The sequence below is a fragment of the Pinus tabuliformis genome, chromosome 7 (genome assembly GCF_031772625.1).
Source record: "Pinus tabuliformis cultivar Carrire ecotype Pingquan chromosome 7, CPIR1, whole genome shotgun sequence".
Taxonomy (NCBI): domain Eukaryota; kingdom Viridiplantae; phylum Streptophyta; class Pinopsida; order Pinales; family Pinaceae; genus Pinus; species Pinus tabuliformis.
This window is the reverse complement of record NC_142293.1, coordinates 1324552759-1324565039: the sequence shown is the minus strand read 5'-3', so window position 1 is coordinate 1324565039 and position 12281 is coordinate 1324552759. Positions and strand designations below refer to the sequence as shown.

General features: G+C 37.3%; 1 pseudogene; it reads right to left on the bottom strand.

Annotated features, from left to right (window-relative positions):
• Positions 1 to 9122, bottom strand: part of LOC149252459 (cytochrome c biogenesis protein CCS1, chloroplastic-like) — a 33243-nt pseudogene extending 24121 nt beyond the window's left edge.
• Positions 9123 to 12281: the final 3159 nt, after the last annotated feature.

The following is a 12281-nucleotide window of genomic DNA, read 5'->3' as shown; positions in this document are numbered from 1 at the left end:
AATCAATATTTTATGTTGTCCTAAAAATGTTAATTCACAGTCCACCATTGGAACTATAATATATTCATTTTTAGTATCCCTCAAGAACGTATATGACAATCATCCAATACTTTGAGTTGAAACACTGGTGACATTGCAATAGCTAAAAACTATAATATTAGCTCCTAATCTCATTGTGTTTTTCTTGAAACCATTTCTATATTACCCAATAGTAGAGTTTATATTCTTCCATGAGTAAGCCAAGTTCATGCACTGTTACATATAATTAGGATCCATTCCTCCTCCATCGTCTTGAATTAGTAGTTCCATTTTGTATATCATCAACTGCATTATCAAGCAACTTTGCAATAGCACCAAGTTCCCATTTATGGGATTTGGCATTAGAATGAATACATTTAGGATAAACACAAACATGATTCATTCCTATTGGTTAATTACTTCTAGTGCCATTCTTGCTAGAAATCCAACATCAAAGTGTTTCCTTATAGTCCTTTATCATGTCAAGATCTTGTCAGTTGGAAGATTGTTTAAGAAAGGAAAGAGTTACCAAAAGTAATTAGGAAGATATGATGGAAGAAATCTCGATTCATTGATATTGACAAAATACATTGAGATGCTTGGCATGCTCTGTTAATAGACCTATCATTAGGAAAACATAGAATTATTGTTGTTGCTTTTGATTATACTAAGTTGGTTCAACCTTATAAACCAATCACAAAAGCACATGTTGCTGTTACTCTTGCTATTGGAGAGACAATAGAGCTTGTCTTAGAGGAGTTGGATCATATTGAAACAAAATCAGTAGCTGTGACTGCATTTGAAATACATGCTACCCTATAATTCCAAGTCAAAAATGATCTTAATGTAACTTCTAAAGGAATAGACTGCATTGGATCTTGAAAGATAAATTCTTTCAAAGCTTAGGAATGAGCTAGAGGAGAAATTACAAATATTTTGGAAAAAAAAATTAGAAATGCCTAACGAAAGGGACATGGTAGCTAGAAATTTAAAAGAAGAAAAAAATGATAAATATGCCTTAGATCAAATTTGATCATAAGTGGAGGTTGAGAAGAAAGTGTTAGCCCTAGCTAGGGCTTGGGTGGATGCAGAGGCCACAAAAGCTTGGGGTAAATGGGAAAAAGAAATGGAACCCAATTTTTTTTAATGTACATGGTAAATTGTTTTGGGGGTTGTTGTAGAGGCTAAAACATGCCACCAACCTCATTGATCCCTTGGAGCCACTCCCACTATCCTCTTATCCTCAAATTAATTTGAGGGGATTAGATCTTGTTAGGTCATAAAGATAATAAAATAATAATCATAAGTAAGAAAATAATAATATTTTCTTAAGGTCAGTCGAATCGAATGGATTCATAATAAATCTAATCATTCCAATATTAAAATAATAATAATAATTATCATAAATCATTAATTAAGGGTAAATCATTTAATTAACCACTAATAAAGCTTATCTATCAATTAAGCTTACGTAAATCCAATATTAACTATTATAAGTTTTAGAGGTGTGCGTATGTTGGCTACATACCCACATCTCGCATAGATACATTACTATCTTAGCAGATGTTTCCATGGTCAATAAATTGTTGTTGATGAATACTTATGGAGAATTATGTGTTGCGATCATATGTTTTCCCAACATTTCGGGTGAACCCTTCATCCATCTTCAAGGACTTGAAGTTTACTGATGATGTGAAGAATGCTAGACCCCTATAAATAGAGAATGGTGATAAAATACAATCATTATAGTAGGAAAAATTATAACCGTTAGAGGAGGATTTGTTTTTTTTTTCTTCTAATAATAGATAGGAAGAAGTAAATGATTAAAGTTAATCAAATAAATTTGAACTTGAGTAATAAGAAAGAGAAAACTTTAATTTACCTAAAAAGGACAATTCATGGAGGAATGTAAAAATATTCATAGAAATGGAATGATATTTTAACATCCAAGAGACTAAAAATAGTATATGGGACCATTAGTTCCCTGTTTTTCGCCTTTTACAATTCAATCCTTTTCTTATTCAAATTGATGATGGGCTTTTCCAACCTTCCAACGTTCCCCTCACTGAAAAGAAAATTCCGATTCCACCACCCCAGACGTGAAAAATGTACACACCCATTCTTCCCAAGATTCTTTAGGCCTTTTCGACCATCCTGTTTCACATCGAAGTTGATGTGAGTTGGTTCTTAATTGAGCAATAAGAACCTTTTCCCTCCACGGAATGCTAGCTCCAATGATCTCTTTTTGTTGTAGATCACACGTAGGGTTGAATTCCTTAATGTAGTAATTCTTATTTCTACCCAACTCTTTTCCCCATACTCTTTACGAAACTTCTCCATAACAAAATTCTTTAGCTCCTTGCTAGTTGTGGGACATGCATTGAGGTAGATATTCCATTTTTTCATCCATGTGTAGTTTTGTTTCATCCATGTTTTCTTTTTTTTCACTCATGCCTTCAATAAAGATAACATTAGGCCATATACCTACTCCCATTTGCTCAATTCTTTTTAGATATCTTATGAGCCACACCATAGCAATTTCTTCGATGGGATTTTCTGCTGTTTCACTCAACATTATCTAATAAGGTACTGGATTTTTTTATTTTGAACTTGCTCATGATCAAGTGTTTTTTGATTTTCTCAATTTGTTTCCATTTTGAGATGGGGTGTTGCTAGCCCACAATTCACACCCATATAACATCACTGGACAAACTAGGAGTCCAAAAAGCACTCTAATCGTTTTCCAATCCCATAACTCCGCCTCTCTACATCTGTTTTGAAGAGCATATAATGATAGAGATATATAGTGTATTCTAAAACATTCATAGATAAAAATATATAATTATTATAAAATTATTTAAGAGGTTGGTCAAACTTAAATTATAATGACTAAATCTATTTAGAGGATATCAAATTATTTTTTAAGTTTCTTTATTATTAAAGATTATAAAAAATGATAAATATGGTAAAATGATATTAATGAAGAATATAATAATCATAAAACGATAATATTGGTGAAATTAGATTAAGGAAGAGGTGAATATATAGGCTTCTAAGAATTGATTTAAGTTAGGAATCATTAAATAGAATTTTTAATTTATACTTTTAAAAATTAATTTATAAATTTATAAATTATTTTAGAGGGTGGTCAAAATTCTTTATAATGATTAAACCAATTTTGATTAAAGGATATTAAAATATTAAAAAGGTTAAATTTGGCCAAAATGATATTAATCAGCGGGTTATGAAATATTGAGAAAATCATAAAAAGATAGGTCAAATTAGATTAATATAGGAATTAAAAGCGCTGAATTAAGGAAGGAATCATTAAATGTAAATATAATTTAAATTTATAAAATTTAAAACTAAATAAAAATTAATTAGGAAAGGAGCACGCAATTGAAAAGAACTAAATTACATTAAATTAAAATTGAGATTAATTAACAAATTAACAAGAAAGACATATTATGGGAGGATAACATGTAGCAATCAAAGGATAGGAGAAAGAGAGGAGGGAGAAGGAGAAATAGAGGAAGAAAAAGGGGGGAGGGGGTGTTAACAATGAAAAACCATACACATGCTAATATAATCTAGGAGACATTAAATGTGTCCAACAAAATGCACAGGTGGACATTTTTTTCCAGCAGAATACATTATGAAGATTAAAAAATCAAAATTTCTCCTAAGTTCCAATGTTTATTCGATAAACGCGTGCGGCATATCCTCAAAAATCTGCATGGTTGCAGAAAAGATCGGCCTAGTACAATCAAATTCGAGTCTTTTTGGAGAAGTGCAACCCTCAATGGAGTCATATTTTCCTACTCATGTGTCTTTATCATACATATACCAAGAGAGGGAAGAGGGATTAATAAAACTCTATATAAACAAGCCATGGGAGAGCCAAAATAAGAGACATTGTTATGCAGGCTAAATTGTTGTTTGAGCAAACCACCATTACATTGTCGAAACCAAGGAAGTGAAGAGAACTAGCATGTTGGCCAAATTGCTTCAAAGCAACCCAACATCTTAATGAGTGAAGAGGAATCCACCCTTTGGAGAGTCTTCACACTTCTTCGAGAGAGCGAGAAACATGCAAAGAGATTGAGGAAAATAAACCCCCTTACCGAGGATTTTTGAGCTCCCTAGCTCGAAGAATTCCCTTCAAGTGTTTGAGATTCTAATTGTATTCAACCTCTACCACCAACAATCAATAAAGGGAGATTTTCCCATATATTCTTGATTTGTTTGCTCCAATTGAGCATTGCTTTGTTCATGCACCTCTTTGTTTAAGTTTATGTTTATGTATGCATTGTTTCAGCTATTTACAATGTTGTGTTTATTTAAGTCTGTCTACTAACAACACCAATTTTGAATGTGATCCTTTGCAGGTAACAATCCACTGCTAAGGGAGTGTTTTTTGGTACACGTGATCTAGAAACACTACAACAAGAATGGTGACCATACTGATCTTTTTTCATTAATCTAGAGATTGTTTACAGGACCTCCTCTCTGCACAAACATCCTTCAAAGGTGCTCCTCACCTCCCTGGATTTTTTACAGTCCCCCAGGACCTATTTTGAGCTCGTGGAAGTGAAAAATTTTCAAATATTTCTCACCACACACTTTTTTCTTTGAAAGACGTGGAGTACACGTCTGTTTCTGCAAAAACCACGAAGTGCACATCATTTTTTGCAAAACACACTCGACAGACAAAAAGCAAAGAAAAGCCTTGTATTTTTTAGTTTTATTAGGTGATTGGAAACCTTTAGTGAATTTCCTTCACCTTTGCACTTTGCATTCTTTGTTTTCTGTTCAGTAACCCTGATTTCTTGAATGAACCCTAATTCATCAAGAAATTATAGTTTTTTTGTATTTGCAACAAATACCCACATAGCTTAATTAGGGAGGAAAGTAAGTGGCCAAAATCCACATATGTTTTCAAACTATTTTTCTTAATTTTCTGCAAATCACATTAGCTTAATTAGTGAAGCAAGTAAGTGGCCCATTATCCACGAATCTTACTACTAACCAAAGCATTTTTTGGGACTAGGAGAAAATGTTACTAGAGAAAGTAAGTAATCTTTGCTTCCCTTGCGTCTCTTAGATGAACTTGGGATTGCATATGAAAAGCTTCTCGAAAACATTTGAATTTCCATCTCCCTTATGAAACTCCACATAATTTAATAGGAAAAACGTAAGTGGCCCATAATCCACAAACATATTTCTTTTTTCCATGCAAGGAACAACCAACACTTAGTGTAATTAGAAGGATACTGAAAAGGATCATCGCATATCCAAATATTATCACACTTTGTATGCTCACTTGCATCACACACTAAGCCTTTATATGCTTTTTACTCAAGGATCATCCATATTTTGGATCTTTGGTTACTTAGTCTATTTTGGCTTACAAAGTCACTCCATAACTAAATTAAGCCTCTTTAAAAATAACCATAACTTGAACAAATTAAATTTCCCCATAGGGGCCACCAAAAAATTTATAGTTTAGGTTAGGACCATAAGCTGCCATGGTCATGTTTCACCATTGAAACGTAGTTGTTGACTTTATAGGGAGCTTAAAAATCCCTCAATCATCCCATGGAAAAGAAAACCCGAGCATGGCAGAGACTCGATTCAGAGGGGGTTCGGCTTAGGTCTAGTACGTACGGTAATCTTTAGGGCTATGTGAGCCATCTAGTGCTCGGTACTGGTAACTAATTACCAAGAAGATAAAGACTCAAATTCTCACGTGGGACGAAAGTACTTAGTTACCATATCTAGGGCATCCTTTCCCTATAGGTTATGGTGCAGGCATCACTTGAGCCTCATTACCATTACCTTGGTTGATTCCTCGGAATCACTAGTTATTTTGGGACATTACCCTAGGATCCATCAGAGTTTATCTCCACAAGGTCCAGTTACTTTGAGAGTGGACAAGATGATTAGGTCTTCATAGGACTCTTTATCATACGAAACAAACAAAAACCATTTTTCTTGTTTGCTTGGTCACATAGTTTAAATTAAAGGAAAATAAACCTTTTATATTTTCACTTTTCTTTATGTATGTGATTCAATTGAATTGATATTTATTCCTTCCCTCACCAAACACAAAGTAGCACATAATCTGAATCGATACCATGGATGACCCCACAGCTCCTTGTTGATCTAGGTGTTTTTTAAACCTCCCCCATTGTCGAGAGGTCTGCCAGGACTCCCACCATTTAGGTGGATAGGATGTCACTTAGCCACCGTTTTGGATCTTCCTTTATTGGTGCAACTTTTCTTGGAATTCCTCCTTGGAAAATTACACCCTTCACCACTCTTGAAGAATCCCCACATGCTACCCCCTTTGGGAGCACACACACCTCTCCTTTGAACAGTCCCTGAGATACCCATTAGCGTAATCCTCCTATGACATCCCCATAGAGGACTCCATTGCATATAACTATCCAAAATCATTTTTTGATGATAGGTAGTACACAAATCCCATTCTTATCTTAATTAAATCTCCCATATTTAAGCAATCCCACCAATGACCGGATCGAACATGGCCAAAATTGGCCAACTATTCCCACAAAGCTCCCTTCCGATATTCCAAAGTTTAAGGGAAATTAGGGTGAAGACCCAGGGAACCATGTCATGAAATTTCACCTGTGGTGTTCATCTAATAGTATCACAAAAGATACTATTAAATTACGGCTATTTCAACGCACCCTAACAGGTCCCACTGTGAAGTGGTATATAGACCAGCCCTCTACGTCTCATGGAACCTTTAGCTCATTAGCTACTTCTTTCCTTACTTTCTTCCAACTCTTGGTCCGCCATGATTTAGGCTTGGAACTCCTAACCAACTTCAAACAAACACAAGCTATGCACATCTCGAATCATATCCATGAATGGCGGAAACGTCGCAGCCTATGCAAAATTGACTTTGAAGATAAATTCCTCTTGGACATTTTCTTGAGATCCCTCACATCTAAAATCTCTAAAGATGTGGCTAAAGCATTCCCACAAATCGAGGAAGAAGCCATTAGTAAAGCCCAACAACTAGAGCTGATCTATAACCAGTCTGGGTACATTTATCATGTGCTCCAAGACACCCCGCGCATGCAGTCTTATTGAGAAATCGCAGGTGCATCTAACACTGTTGAAAGACTAATTGAGGCCCTATCCCAAAGACATCGAAACAATAATTGTGAATACCCTGCGTATTTAGTTAACATCCCATCATATGATGCTACACCACCATTGAAAAATACAGGGTATTATAATGGTTAACTTGGACCTATGTAGAATATAGTCAATAGGGTTAACCAACACCAGCCCCTGCAAGGAGGCTCGTATCATCCCCCTTAGGGAAATCAATAATCCTCATGGAGTATGGATAAGACATCTACTCCCCCAAACTAGTACGTTAACTAGGGACAAGAGAACCAATATTCTCCTTTCCCAACACTACAACAGAATATCCCGCCAAAGAAAAACAATGCACTGGTGAATCTAGTGCAACCATCTCTCTCTTCACCGCATCAATAAGAAGAACAAATGAATTCGGTTAATCCTTCTAACGGTACTAGGAAAAAACCTAAAAATAATCCAAAGGGAGAACCTGAGTGGGGAGGCAACAATCAACAGTAACCCCCAAGGGCACCGAGAAGAGAAAACCCCAACTGAAACCAAAACCAGGGTACAACCAACAATAACTCGTAGAAACAGGGCAAGAACACTAGTCTTCGGACTAATCATGGATGCGCTAGCTATGGGGAGTACAACCATTATACCCATCACTTTCCTCAACTTCCTGATTTGAAAAGGATACAAGACATTAGGGGGCAAGGCGTCCAATTAACTGCAGTCATGCAAGAACCCTTCCCCCATCAATGAATCGTTAAAAAACAACAACAAACTTCCCAAACTCACCCATTTGTAGGGAACCCCAACAATACTCATAACCATGATATCTTCATGACAAGAGAGGACACCCTCTTACAAATGAGGAATCGAACTTATGAGATTCTCTCAGAGCCCAATCTGTTCACCTTGACTACGACCATACCTACTGGACTGTTGACCATCACGCGACCTTCCATAGATTCCATGCCTAAAATGGTCAAAGGACCTTTATGGTGCGCAAGGCCCAATTAAAAAGCTTCCCATAGTTACAACATAGTCAATGACTTATCTCAATCACCATCAACTATGTCAGCGCTCGAAGTCCTGCAAACATGCCCAACCCAGCGGAAATCCCTACTTTCCACTTTAGGCACAATCAACCCATCCAATTCTCACCTCATGGTATTTGAATTGGAAAAAGCTACTCGACAGCTTTCCTCAGCCGTCACTTTCCAAATCCCTGTCTTAGTCCAGAATATCATCATCCATCATTGCATTGTCAACGAAGGGGCATACACATGCATCATGTCCAAATCCATTTTCCAAAAATTAGGATCCCCTAAACTTAAGCCTTTTGAAATAACACTTAGAGCATACGACGGACACCCTTATGCTCTTGTCGGTTTATACCCTAGTGAGCTAATTAAGTTGGCTGGAAAAATTGTGTTAATAGACATTGAAGTACTTGACACCCAATTGGATTACAACATCCTACTAGGATGAAGCTATATGTACGAAATGATCGTAGTCGCCTCATTGGTGTTTAGAACCATGATGTTCCCCCACGACAGGAAGGTCATTACCATTGATCAAATCACATACTATGAGAAGGAAACTTCACCCACAATAGATGGCGTGTTTCCCTTAGTATCCAAAGAGGTGGTCACTACTTACACTGAGCTCAGCCCAGGCCAGTTTAAGCCATCAAACCTCTTAGGAACATTCCCAGGAGACCCTCCAATAAGACAAGAGCTTGTCCCAAATACTAGAGCACCGATGTGCATGATGACTTCATCAAACACCGCCCAAACCCTAGAATCAATTCCAAACACCCCACCCCCTACAATTGAAGAAGTCAAGACTTTACCTCCCACAATTACGCAAACCTCCTTCTTATGCCCCCCACCCGGGTTCGTCTCACACCAAGCCATGGAAACCCTCACATTACCAAATATGACTCTCACAATAATAGTTTGGTACTTGATCCCCATGACTATGTCGGCTGAGCCAAGACACATGCAGGAAGGGAGCTTCCCTATACCTCCACTTTAGAGAACCACCCCTACTCAAAAATGTCTTATGCCTACCACAACTGGAACCGCCAAAAAAGTGAAACAAAATGGTAAAAAAGGATAAACTTCCAACTCCTCTATGCCCATGCAACCCTGCGCGTTATGTGAGGAATTCAGGCATCAAACACATATATGCCTCTAAATATACGAGTTAAAAGCAATCATATGCCTCTAAAACATCAGTAATCCTGGCTCCACCAAAAGGAGTGAAAATCGTACCCTTGTGTAAAAAGGAAGTACGCACCAACCATGAGTGCGCTATATGCGATAAATATGGACACTACACTCAACATTGTCCAAATATCCCTGAACTCAAAGAGACACTCAAATTTTTCATCCAAGCCAACAACAATGATCTAATAGCTCCAACCCCACCTCCATAGGATGATAAATTTCAAAACATCTTCTACATACAGGAAGAGGCATCATCTAGCTTTGCACCTGCCTACAACACACGAAGGAAAAATAAGCAATATTTCCACCCCTCTACTTTACCATGTGTTATATGTGGTGACCCTACCCATCCAGTAAATTGCTTCCCAGAATTATGGAAATGTTACCAAGTCCACCCCACCACTTAGGAAGACAAAAGAAGGAAATCTAGGCATCAATACCATATATGCATTATATGTGAGGAGAACTATCACAAAAGGAGGTGCCCTCACCTTCCTCAATTTTGCAAAACAATTAATTTCATAACTTTGTAAAGGAAAATCCTTATCTGCTGGACTCAAATAAAGAATCCATAGAACCGATACCCCCACCCGGTGAAGAAGTAACCCTAGATGTCCTATGTGTGTTTGAGGATAAAAGACGACTAGGCCCCCACCATTTCATCTCCCATCACCATCACCATTCTAAACCAGGCCAAAAGAAATAAAAAACCACCTGGTGTTATAGACATTTTTGGGCACTGCAACCCCAATCAAACATGTCCATAAACCAAGGGCTCCTAAGCCGCTAAAAGTGTTGTTTCATACCCTAAAGGAACAAGGTCAACTGATTACATCATCTCCCAGAAGTTCTCCACAGAAAACTGCTCAGAACTGGTCAAAACTAGACAATATAGGTTGCTCCGTGCTAAGGGTGCGATGCATCCCACCTGCCTAGTGTAAAAGGTGCGATGCATACTAAAAAGCCCTTTTGTAGGGTACGATGAGCGAGAGTGGACAAATGGCAGAGACAGTTTGCGAGGTGGATGATCATAGAATCTTCCAGAAACTTCTCCTATGACACTTGTCTCTCTGAATTCGCCCAGGGATGAGTAAGAGATCATCAATCTCCAAGTGGAATCAAGAAATATTAGAGAGAAGACACTAATCAAAATCCAAGAAGCTGACTCACCTCCCTGCAATCATCTATATATGGATACCTCATCCTAGAGATCTAGAGGCTGGAATTTTGTATCTTGTAAGGAAGTGTTGTTGGTTTCTTGTTGGAATATCATAGTGTTGGGTGATCTAAGCTTTTCATGAGGTGAAAGAAGGGCTTTCATGCTGGAGGATGACGCTGGGTCAGAACAATTGGTTGTAATCCTCTTTGCTATTCTTGATATTAATAAATCTATTCAAGTTTTCCTCCACATTCTTGTATGTTTGATGATATATGCATTTGTGTGGTCAATATACATCTGGTCTTATATTTTTTATGATTGCAGATCTCTGTTCTTCGATAGTATTATGCTGCTTTGATTCCACAGGTGCTCTTTGAAGCTGGGTAGATGAAGGAGAAGCGGCAAGGATCTGTCAGAAGGGAGAGGAACCGAGCAAGGAACCAAGTGCAAGACTAAGGTTGGTGTCCTTCATTCCACTCTTATCTACTTCTCATAAAGGAAAACAAAATTAGTTTTAGTTTGTTTGTTTCTAAGATAGCTAACAATCTTAGTGGGACTAGCAGCTCCAAGTGAACACTAGATTTCCCGATAAAAAAATGGCCACTCCGCTGGGGAGCAAATAGATTGTTTGCTTGTCTATATTTGTTTGTTTTATAAACTTACAGACAGAGCCTGAAGTCAAGCCAGCTAGCCTTCGAACTGCATTTGCTATGCAAGTGAAAAGTAGATCAATGCTGCTTCAGTCCATCTCTGGGGTTTTTTTATAAACTAAACAATCGATTTGCAAACCTTCTAATTGCCCTAGAGGTGGCTCTAATAACCTCATTAGATCAGCCCCTGTGATTTCTCTTTACTGTACATCACTTGCTCGGCCTAAATCCCTGAACAGAGCTACAAACTGTGACCCGAAACACAGTTGAAGTCTCGTCCCTGGACCATCACACCTTCTACTCTTGGGAATCTGGATGCATCACACTTCCCGTGTGTAGTAGGTGCGCTACATCGCACTTTCCCTGTGTTACAGGTGCGCCAGTTAGACAATACCTCTTCTGCTCTCAGTTTTTGGTTTATGTGTTCACTCTCTTCAGCTCTATTCAGGAGTTTCATTGTCTGTGATCAGTATACCACTGTGGAAACCCCCTTACTTTCCATCATTCCCCCTTCATTGTGCAAAGAACTGTGAATGTTTTTATGTATTGTGTGCCATTTTCAATTCTCTTTTACAAAGAAGTAGCATAATCAAACCGTCGTCTTCTGATTTGAAAGTGTCACAAGAGTCATTTTCAGTCAAAGAAAAGAATTCTATTGTTCTTGATGGTCGATTATAAAGTTACTCTTGTATTTGATTTGAATTAGTAGTTTTTCAAGTGTCAAAAGCAGTTTCCAATTCAAAATAGCAAAGTGTCGTCATTATCTTCCTTTTGTTTTGAAGAGAAATTTGTTAGTACTATCGCTTTGAAAAGATAATTCAGATTTGTACTTAGCATTCTTCTTGTCATTCACACATTAAGAAAGCTGAAAACAAATACATGCATGTGCATTTGCACTTAGACTGCTTGTTGGTTTGATTTAGGACAATGCATCTAGTGTGTGCTCTCTGCTCTATGTTGAAAGAATACCGTCTCTCTTTCTTTAGTAGCTAGGATATTCATTGCAAAAATAAGATTAAACGATTGTTTATCATCTTAGATTGCATTTTAGGAATTATATATACATCATGTGGTGAACCTGAAAGGAAAATTTCT